This window comes from Acipenser ruthenus, chromosome 26 (genome assembly GCF_902713425.1).
Source record: "Acipenser ruthenus chromosome 26, fAciRut3.2 maternal haplotype, whole genome shotgun sequence".
NCBI classification, from domain to species: domain Eukaryota; kingdom Metazoa; phylum Chordata; class Actinopteri; order Acipenseriformes; family Acipenseridae; genus Acipenser; species Acipenser ruthenus.
In genome coordinates, this window is record NC_081214.1 from 21,232,392 (window position 1) to 21,244,167 (window position 11,776).

The window sequence follows — 11,776 nt, forward strand, 5'->3', positions numbered from 1 at the left end:
CTCAGCACTGAAGTACTAAAAAATAAAAAACAAAAGTACTAAAAAATAAACGCTATTCTTAATATGTAATTTAGTTGAGATTATTTTAAGAAAATGTCTGGAGATGTGGCATGTGTGTTTTGTTGTTGCCTTATGGATATCCACATAACTTTTTTTTTCTTTTTCACATATCTTAGGCTGATGTCTAGAAGAATGCTCAGCAGCACTTGTTGTTGAATTTCTGTAATTCAAAGAGATAGATTCTGGTCCGCTCTGTGATACAAAAAAAAAAAAGGTGCAAAGAATAGCTAAAATTACAGGAGCATGTCACTTCAAATTTCAGTTTATATAGCTGCTAGCAGAATATGTACATCTTATGTGAGTCCGTGCATGTGAGGAGATGCTATTGGAGATGTGCTTATTCTTGCAATGAATACTTTACAAGTCCATTATCTGCTGGTGTGTTAAACCTCATTTCCAGTATTCATGCTTCTAATATTCCTGTTTAGTTTTGAGACGTGAAACATCCTTGCTGGACCAATGAATCCTTCTACATACAGAGTAATAGATGACCGGTGGTGGAATATAATTTTATAATTTCAAGGAGATCTGATGGAGAAAAAAAATAACAGTGAAGCACTTTTGTTTGGTATTACCATCAGATCCCAAAGATAGATTCACAGCAGTAAACGTGAACTACCTCATAATTGTTACATATATCTTTTTTTATATATAAAGCACCACTTATTTACTGCTGTTGCTTAAAATATGCAAAAGAGCAATACATTGTTTGCCACCAAACATGGGGAAAGCCATAGGACCAGGGGTGTAGTGGGGTCACCTATTTATTACCTGAAGTCATATTTTGGTATTTGTGCCAGGTAAAGTACACTTTTCATGTATCCCGGCTGCAACTCACTATCAGCAAGGGTGCATTGACTAATATGAACTACTGTCACTCACTGTCAGACAGTACAACAGCTGCAAAAAGTGTAAACATGAAACACAGTAGCCCTTGAATAAAGGTTTAATACACTGTCCTAATTAATTTGCCGTTGATGTCCTCTATTGCAGCAGCTTAGCTTTTAACCAGCTACAGCAAGTCTTTTGTTTCTTGTATAGTAGCAAATTGCTTCAAAATAGAAATAAAGTGTTTGTACAGCTGCTGATTAATAGGATGAAAAAATAACAGCAAAAACAGCCTAATTACTAATGGGAACATGTTAGTCTGACACAAGGAAACATACATAATTGCTGCAGCTGCAGCACAGAAAGAGAAACAAAACAAATATATGTGTGTGTGTGTGTGTGTGTGTGTAAATGTATAAAACTAAAAATGTAAAAATGATTTGATCATCAGTGCTTGATCAAATAAAGATGGGTTCTTAAAACAAACAAAAAAATCTATCTACTGACCTACAGTCTGCTCTTCAGTAAAATAAAAAAGATTATTCCTAAACCTGTATTCCTGTATATTCGCCTGAGGATTGTATGTTTAGGCATATATTGTTATATTTAATTAAGATGTACAATGCAGTTTGAAAAGCTGAGGATTCCCCCCCCCATAACTCCTCTCGCAAACACATTATTTGTAGCACTGAGGATAGGTAGATCTGCTCCCTAATCAAAGCCCAATCCAACACTATACCTGGCACACATTCAGACAATCACAACATCCAATCAGTTCAAAGCATGACAAAAGGCATGCAATGTACAAACTACACAGCTATTTCTACTCACTGTCATGAATTGCATGTTGGAGACAGAATGTGTTAGTTTGCATTGAAAACCTCGACTCAGGAGTGGTGTCTTGAGAAAGTGGCCTATTATGCACATTGCTTCTCCTACCGGTGTACAGAGAAATGTTACCTTTGGGAACTGAATTTGAAATTTCTAGGAAAATACGTTTAAATGGAAACTGACAGCTGGCTCATCCACTCTTCGGGAAGAGCAATTCCTGAAAAGCCCCAAATCCATGGAATGCAACCAGACGAGCTTAAAAATCCTTCAGTGCTTATCTCTGGTCTGTAGCATCATGCTCACAGATTGGCTTGGGAACTTGGCATTTAAACTGTCTCTAGGGAAAAATGCATTTGAATGGATAACCATTTTTGCAAGTCTTCTATTGATGGCAAATTCTGTTTAATTGCTGTATATGCTGATTTCCCAGCAGAACAATTCCCATGGCGAGTCACCCACCGTAGACATATAACAAAGACAAGCTCTACCAAAGATTCTGCAGAGTGGTCCTGTTGATCACAACCATTGTGAATGACGTTTCCTTCAGGTCTCTTTTTTCCATAGCTGATATAGTTTTAAAACTGTGTAGCATAGTTAACATTGTTGCACTGTAACTAGCACAGTAATAGATTACAGTGTAACAGGAAATGAAATTACAATCGAACTAAACTTTGAATAAATGTATGCTTTTTTACTGCAGTCAAACAGCTGTTTTATATACTACACTGTTGTAATGTAGAAGTGTGTAAATTAACATGTGTTTAATAACCAAGACAAGCACTTTTGAAAGACTTTCTACAATGATGTTTAGCATCCTAACTCCACTTTGGTGCTTTTTTAGTAAATAACAGTTTTTAGCAAAGTTTTTCAGATGTTGATTACATTTTTGAACAATCGTCTTTACCATGAGATTTGAGGCTGAGTGCTTTCCGATTTTTTATGAAGCAGGTGTAGTAAATTGGATTTTTCTTCAGCCCATTTTGTGAATGATTGCTGAAGACAACGCTTCCAAGCAGCTATGCTAATGAAATCACACTATCCTTCATCAGATGTAACTTGTTATTTACACGAAATTCTGATTTTGTGACGCTGAGAGATTTATTTACTTGGGATTCTACAAATAACACAAAGGTGTGGAAAGTGGGCTGCAGTTCAATTCCTTGCAGGGTGAAGGGCCAGGCATTCGCTGCACTGGAAGAAATGGATGGAGGATACCCTGGGTTATTATTGTCTGTCTGGTTTGTGTACTGATACAGAATGGGTATTCTTTAAAAAATGTCCCAATCAATCAATTACCAATTGCTGAGTACATCTCTGCTGATAAAGCGCTGAAACTAAAGAAAGACCAAGACATTTGTGCATGTCTACTTAAATGACATATCTTAACCGACAAGAACTTAACAATATTTAAAGAGCATAAAACTGAAGTTTAATCTAAAACCAAAGCAGATTTTCTCAAAACTCCCTTTACCAAGATAAGCATGCCCTAAACAGTTAACTTTACTAAAACAAACCAAAAATAAATTAAAAAAAATACATCCCTGCATATTATGTACATATTGTATTGTGTGTGCCAATGCATGTGAGATGGCGATTGTTGGTAGGATTTGAATGGTTTAAATCCCGGTTTGGCAAAATTCTCAGCTATGTGAGAATATGGCTGGAATGTAAAAGGTTGAATAAGCTATTCATCAGTCACCTGTCTCCTCTTGCTTTGAAGTGGTCGGCAACACCCTGCTTCTAAATTTGTCAGACTCTGATTGCTCCTTCAGGTCTTTTTGTTGACGGAACATTTTAAATTATAGCACCATTTGCCCTTGGCATTAACAGTTTACGAGATTAAAAGCTGATGTTTTCATCCTGACCCACTTATTGTGCTCTAAACATCTGTCCAATCGAGAAAAGCTGCTTTTTTTAAAAGGATTAATTATGTATTTAAAAAGTAATGGCTGTGTAATTCACATCTCAGGGGCTTTCTAGAAGGTAAAAAATAAATAAATAACAATAACAGTTAATCATTTTTAGGATTAATCAAATTGATAGTGAACTAAAATTATCTGCGTTGATTTGTTTTAAACTTGTAACATCTGTCAATTTATTTTTTTTAAAACGTTATGGATAATAGATATTGTTTTTCTTTTTGTTTTGCCTTTTATGGAATATGGTCAATTGAAGTTGAAGATGAATGTTTCCATGAACCTTTTGTTTTCCATTTAGTGACACAAAGTATATATAGAAACACTGTCAATATGGTGTTGGGCTAACATCCAAAATCAATATAAGATTTATCAATATCATTCTAAGACTCCACGTTGAAACGCTGGTCTAATTTAACATTATGTTTCTTTTTAGTAAGTGGAATATATGTCAGTGTTATTTGCATTATTTTAGAGTATACAGCTCATGTACACAAAAACATATATGTTATTTATAACAGGTGATTTTGTCCAACCTTTATAAAAAAGGGGACAGTTTCCTATAGTTAATAAAAGACAACATACAGGACATACATGCTACATTGGTTTTCCACTTGAGAAGACATTCCCAGAACACAAACACTACAAAAGGTTAATAGAAAATGCTGATAAAATATCCCTCTGAGGCAGACCGTGACACAGAGGAAGGTACTGCTTTTTCATTTCCAGAATGAACGTGACGAGACTGGAGCCAGGAACGGCGAGCCTGTCCCCTCGGGAAACAGAAATCTGAATTCAACAAGAATACCGCTAATGAATCTCAATATCAATTCAAAAGCCAACCTGCTTTTTAATGGAACGGTATGCTGTTATTAGGAGAGCTGTCCTTGAGGGATTTCATAAAATAATGCTGCAAATTCACTCTGTGAACAGAACACCAGAAATGCAGATAACAATGGGACAGTGCGAAGCAATAGGGAAGAAGATGCAACCCTCGCTCCCCCCGTCCCCCTTCACACTGTACTTTGGTACTTTTCTCGAACTTTGCCTTTTGTGAACATGCATATAGTTGCAGTCCTGAATGGCAGTTCAAAATAATGGAGACAGGACACAGGCACAAAGATATTTTTAGATATTGTTACCTGTTACATGATGGGGGTTATTTTTAATTTACCTAAACAGCAGGCCATCAAACTGCTTCTGCGGTTTAAATGGTTTTACTAGGTTGATCCCAGGCTGGTGATTAACATACTTTCACAGACCAAAGAAACCTCAAGACATGCATTTGATAGCTTGATACATATATATATATATATATATATATATATATATATATATATATATATATATATAGTTATTCATATTTAAATGATCAAACCAGAGAGTGGGGGTGTGGGGGCTCACATATTTTTTGAATGCATGTCCTGGTAACCCAATAAACCACAGCAACAGACACTCGAACAACTGCATACAACCGCAATGTAAACCAAGCAGTGACATATGAAGGCACATCCTCGAAATGTAAACCAAGCAGTGACATATGAAGGCACATCCTCGAAATGTAAACCAAGCAGTGACATATGAAGGCACATCCTCGAAATGTAAACCAAGCAGTGACATATGAAGGCACATCCTCGAAATGTAAACCAAGCAGTGATATATGAAGGCACATCCTCGAAATGTAAACCAAGCAGTGATATATGAAGGCACATCCTCGAAATGTAAACCAAGCAGTGACATATGAAGGCACATCCTCGAAATGTAAACCAAGCAGTGACATATGAAGGCACATCCTCGAAATGTAAACCAAGCAGTGACATATGAAGGCACATCCTCGAAATGTAAACCAAGCAGTGATATATGAAGGCACATCCTCGAAATGTAAACCAAGCAGTGATATATGAAGGCACATCCTCGAAATGTAAACCAAGCAGTGACATATGAAGGCACATCCTCGAAATGTAAACCAAGCAGTGACATATGAAGGCACATCCTCGAAATGTAAACCAAGCAGTGACATATGAAGGCACATCCTCGAAATGTAAACCAAGCAGTGACATATGAAGGCACATCCTCGAAATGTAAACCAAGCAGTGACATATGAAGGCACATCCTCGAAATGTAAACCAAGCAGTGATATATGAAGGCACATCCTCGAAATGTAAACCAAGCAGTGACATATGAAGGCACATCCTCGAAATGTAAACCAAGCAGTGACATATGAAGGCACATCCTCGAAATGTAAACCAAGCAGTGACATATGAAGGCACATCCTCGAAATGTAAACCAAGCAGTGACATATGAAGGCACATCCTCGAAATGTAAACCAAGCAGTGACATATGAAGGCACATCCTCGAAATGTAAACCAAGCAGTGATATATGAAGGCACATCCTCGAAATGTAAACCAAGCAGTGACATATGAAGGCACATCCTCGAAATGTAAACCAAGCAGTGACATATGAAGGCACATCCTCGAAATGTTTACTCCAGCCTTAACGCCGGTTCATTTTACAAAACTAGAACCAACTATGTTATATAAGCCAAGGTCTCTAAACAGTTTCTGTTTGATTTGTTACTTGTTACTTGTAACATAACACAATAATGTATTTGTTAAAAAAAAATTAAAAAAACAGTAGTTATTTAAAGGCTGGGGCTTTGAAACTGCGGCCCATTGAATGAGATGCTTTCTTAAGTCTTTGAAGGATTTAGCTCCCCCACCATTAAAAGAGTTTATAAAACTCTGCTCAGGTAATAACGCTAGAATTACTAGAGCAACTATAAGAGGTGATTGCATAGTTCCAAGACGACATACTAAGTTTGCCGAGACAGTCCTCTCAATTAAGGGTACCATGTTTTGTAATTTAATATCAGATGATATAAAAGGTTCTTATGACTATAACAGATTGACAACTAAATTAAAAATTTGGTTAAAACAAAGACAAGTCTGAGTCATGAACTGCAGCTATGTAATTTTTATTGTTAATACAATGGTAATGTTTATAGCTTTGTAATACATTATGCATTGTAATGAAAATTATTAGTTTTAATATCCATAAGATAACGATTTTAATATATTATAAGGGGTGGTGGGTATTTATTAAGTGAATTAATTTTAGTTCTATTTATTATGGTAACAATAGTGTTGGTATTTGGTATCTGCTATATTTATAATAATAACACAGTAAAAAAAATGTATGGGATTTTGGTTTATATGAAGTAATTTATTAATCTTATTGTATTTATTGTAATGTGCTGTTTGTATGTGTTCGTTGTACACTATATATTTTTTGGTTAAAAAAAGCTTTTGTTTATTTGAATTGATGAGTCAGTCAGTAGGCCCTATATATTTAAATATTTAAAGAATGTTTTTATTTAAAGTTTTATGAATAAAATGCTCTATTTTTTATACTCACAACACGGGTTTAAACGTAACCAACCAGCAAGAACAGTTTCATAACAACATTTACTACAGTGTATAAAAACAAATCAATTTGAATAAGAAAAATGAAAAGGTATGTCTCTTTTAAGTCACATGCTGCCCAGCCCAACACAATGCTAAGTTAAACTCAGCCCACCCTCACTGCATTAATTTAAACTCAAAGTCATAGAGACCTCCCTGCTACTTCTCCTTGGAGAGGCGGAGGTCTGGTGTTTTTCTTTTATCAAATTATTATTCTTTTTCATTTTCAAAGAACCTTTTAACCACTTGGTTGTGTAGTGATTATGAACATGACAGCCTAATTTTATCTACTAGAACCTGACATGCTCACATGCAGGACCCAGGATTACTAATTGCAGCTTTGCCCACAAAGTAAGAAAATCCACAATCAACTCTCCAATGATTTCAGTCATCAAAAAAAAAAGAAAAAAAGCTCCCAATTTAACTCAAGTGATGCCCATATTTATTAGCCTGACTGTGTGGGGAATCAGTTCCCCGTCTTTCATCTGCCACCAAAGAATAAAGCAAGAGGGTGGGTCGCAATTATCTCGGTTGTCATGACAACCGTTTTCCTTTTTCTTTTTACTGTAGCACGTGCGCTAGTTGTGCTGTGAACAATGTCATTTTACAAGCTGGTCAGAGGGTGTCATTCTTTCATGCGTAACAATTCTTCATATTTCATAATCTTGATATTTAATAAAAAATAACACAATATACTGTAGATAGAAAAATTTGGGAAAAAAAATTGTGTTTTGAACTGAATTTCATATTGTGGCTCAGGCGTACTTTTTGAAAAATGTTGGCTTACACTCAGTGTCTTTGTAGGCCGAACATTAAGGTTGGCTTTGTTTACTTGTTCATTTATCGGCTTAATTTACAGACTCCAATTAGCTCTAATCTAGGACTATCTAATGTCACTGTATGAAAGGCAGCCCAAAATTAGTGCTAATCAAGGCCTGTGAAACCTGCAGTAAATGGTTTTTAACACTGGAAGCAGGTGACGCATTTGCATCCCAAATGAACCTTAATGAAAGTAGGTCTTAAAAAAGAACACAAACTGATTGATCCGATAACATCTTTCACAGAACGGAGGAGGAAGAGGGACAATGGAGTAATCATTTTATGTTTAGCAGAAAAGGGGTATTTAGTAGCAGTGATTTTTTTCATTACAGTTTTTTTTATTTAGTTTTAATACATCTGATAAATATTATACCCTTATTAGGAAGATAACCAAACTAAATAGTTTTCTTTACATGTTAACACAAATCATATACATCTGTATAAAATTTTTACCAAGGTGAATTTGTATGGTACCAGCAATTTTGCATTATATTGCTTACAATGGTTTATCACCATTATAAGCAATAGAATGCTTGCATCTGCTTTACTATTCTTTCACTATGATTTACTACATATGCTTTCAACATGGTACATTTTTATAAGGGCAGTCATACGTATATTAGACTGCTGTGTCTCCAAAAACATTAATACTGCTGTGCAAATGAACGATTAATAGGATAAAACTAAAGGTTATTTTTGAAGTGTAAGTTTCATATTTTCAAATTGTTCTTGCATGCATTGTCCCATTTGATGGAGACTGTGTATTACAAATGAAACGTTGATGAATAATTCATTGCCAGAAATTATTAAAAATGGAATTTATACCAAAAAAAATAATTCTAACACGTCTTTAATTTCCACAACTGTACAGAAGTTTATACTTTTGCACTGTTGCATTTTCAATACATTTCAGAAGACAATTTCATATTTCATTGGTAACAATTACTGTGTATTTACATAGAAGTCACTTAGTAAATACACGTGTACTTGCATATAATTAGAATAATGAAGCGCATTGTGCAGCTGTAGATGAACTTCGCTTTTTTCTGTTGGACCCCACACTTGCAGCACACTCTCTGAATGAAGAATGGCTTCTCGTACTGTGCTACCTGGCTGACATCTTTGACAAACTCAACAATCTCACTTCAAGGACGGAATAGCAATATTCTGCTGCTGAGTGACAAAGCGTTTGCATTTCGTAAAAAACGTGTGCTGTGGAAAGACCAGTTTGAGAACGGAAACTGTAAAATGTTTCCGTGTCTGAGTGAATTCCTTGAGGAAAAGGAGTTGAATCATGGGCTTATTCATGACATTGTCTCTACCCACCACGAAAAGCTTCAGTGTCGAACAACCATGTTAAATCAAATGCCAGACCTGTATCGTGTTCATTTTAATGTTTCATTAGAACTTGGCAAAAGCAATCACATGCAATGTTAAACAAAATCCTACACCTGACAACCATGTAATTAAAAAAAAAAATGATAAGATGGCTAGGTGTCTTTCTTCTTATTTTTAAAATGAAATAGACTCAATGTGCTAAAGATCAAACATCCATGCATGTGATTGCATCCAGAATCCACATATCCCAGCTCCTCTTCCTTATATTTAACCACTGGGCCACGCTGCCTACTCACAGCTTTACCTTAACAGTCTGTGGAGGGATTTGTAAGTGATACTAAATTGTCATTTCTTAATCGAAAGAAACCTTGTTCGAGGCTATGGATATGTCCCCAGATTCACGATCTAATGAAATGTATTGCAAGCTTTGAAAAGTATTACCAGTAGAGGATAGTAAAACAAGCCCTGAACACTATAGGAAGCAGCTGTGCCGCTCTGACATTTCCCTGATTGGTTTTGTTGTTGTTGTTGTTGTTGTTTTGCTGGTGCCAATACTTTTGTTCAAGGCTTGTATGTTTTATTTATTAATGACAACACTACAATAACTTCCAGTTTTATTTCTCTAAGATAAGGGAGCAGCACTCTTTCGTGAGAGAAAAACAAATACACACAGAGAATGTTTAAAAATTCAACTGATATTTAGGCTCCCCTATTGTTCTTTGGTATAAGTGGAATATCTAATGACCTTCAGTAAAGAGATGAGTTATCAGACAACAAGCAACCCAACAGTAAATGTATAGCCATTTCCACAAAAAACAAAATTACTGTTAGCCTAAGTTTAAATATTTACGCAGTATACCATATTTAAATAAAAAACAGTTATCCAAATTTTAGTGAAGAATTTACTGAAGAATGCCATTTCACATTAAAGACTATCCCTTACCAAATGATCTTCCATGGCACTACAATAGCAAATCAATGGTCCCGTACTGCACTAAAAGCACTAGTAGCAAATTTTGACATTCCACTACCAATGGTATACATTATTAAACAATGGTAATTAATTGCAGTTCAACAGTGTCACTGAGCCATATGGTACCACAGTTATATTTTTCTATAACCTTTTCTAAAAGAGTTGGGTTAAATTATTATTATTATTATTATTTATTTCTTAGCAGACGCCCTTATCCAGGGCGACTTACAATCGTAGGCAAAAACATTTCAAGCGTTACAATACAAGTAATACAATAAGAGCAAGAAATACAATAACTTTTGTTCAAGTAAAGTACAAGTTTGACAAACCACAATTCAATAATACAGCAGGTAATAGTGATAGTTACATCAGGATATGATTAAATAGTGATAGTTACATCAGGATGTGATTAAATACAAAGTACTACAGGTTAAAAACTTGGCAGATTACAGTATTCTGAAGTACAGGATTAAATGCAGTAAAATAGGGGCATGCTCTCATGCATGCCCAGTCCCTGACCACCTTCCGGCGCCACCTCAAGACACACCTCTTCAGACAACACCTGTAAAACTCAACTCTTCCCTTCTGGACTATATAGCACTCTGCCTTTAATGCACTTTAACTTATCTGCTAACTATTTTACTGTATTTAATCCTGCACTTAACTCAATCTGGAGTATTTTGTATTTCACCTGCACTCGTATCTAACCCTGATGTAACTATCAGCACTGTTATCTGCTCTTGAACTGCCCTGATATCAAATCATACTGTGTTTTGTATTTGCTCTTGTTAGGACTGAAGTCATTGTATTTTGTATCTTGCTCTTAATTGTACTGTAATTCTTGATATGTATTTTTTGTATACAACTGTAAGTCGCTCTGGGTAAGGGCGTCTGCTAAGAAATAAATAATTATAAATAATAGTGAGTTCTACTATTGAAATAAAAGACTAATTATGGGGAAAACTCAAGCAAGTAATGAGGCAAGTTGTGAATTTACACTGGCGCACATACAGCACACACACCAGTCTCATCACAACCACAATACTTGCTGGAAGTCCTGGGTAAATTTTGCATGTTTAATTTGTGTGTGTGTGTGTGTGAGAGATACCACTGATACCTATATGGTAGTAAAAGAGACACAGTAGCTGAAGAGGGTTTAAGAATATCCTACACATTCATTTTGCATGTGTCTTACGCTAGCTTTTTTCTTGGGACACATGCTACAGTACTTTTGTCAATTCTCCATGAGATATAGACTGCACCACCATACAGTAATCCTTTTAAAATCAGCAAGCATGAGCACATGTAGGAAAGAAACAGCAAAGAGCAAGACTTTTTAGGACAGTAAAATGACCTGATTGTGAAGGAATACTTTTATCAATCTCATCTTCTCCAGCAGCCCCTGCATTAGTCCACTCTGATTAAGCTCTGACTCGGTAACCATGGTAACCAGGTGGCGGTATCATCAGACTGAGGGCCTGCTCAGTTGCTCCACAGTTTATTAGAAATGCCCTGGTTCCGACACAGCTAGTTGTCATTAAGGTTAATA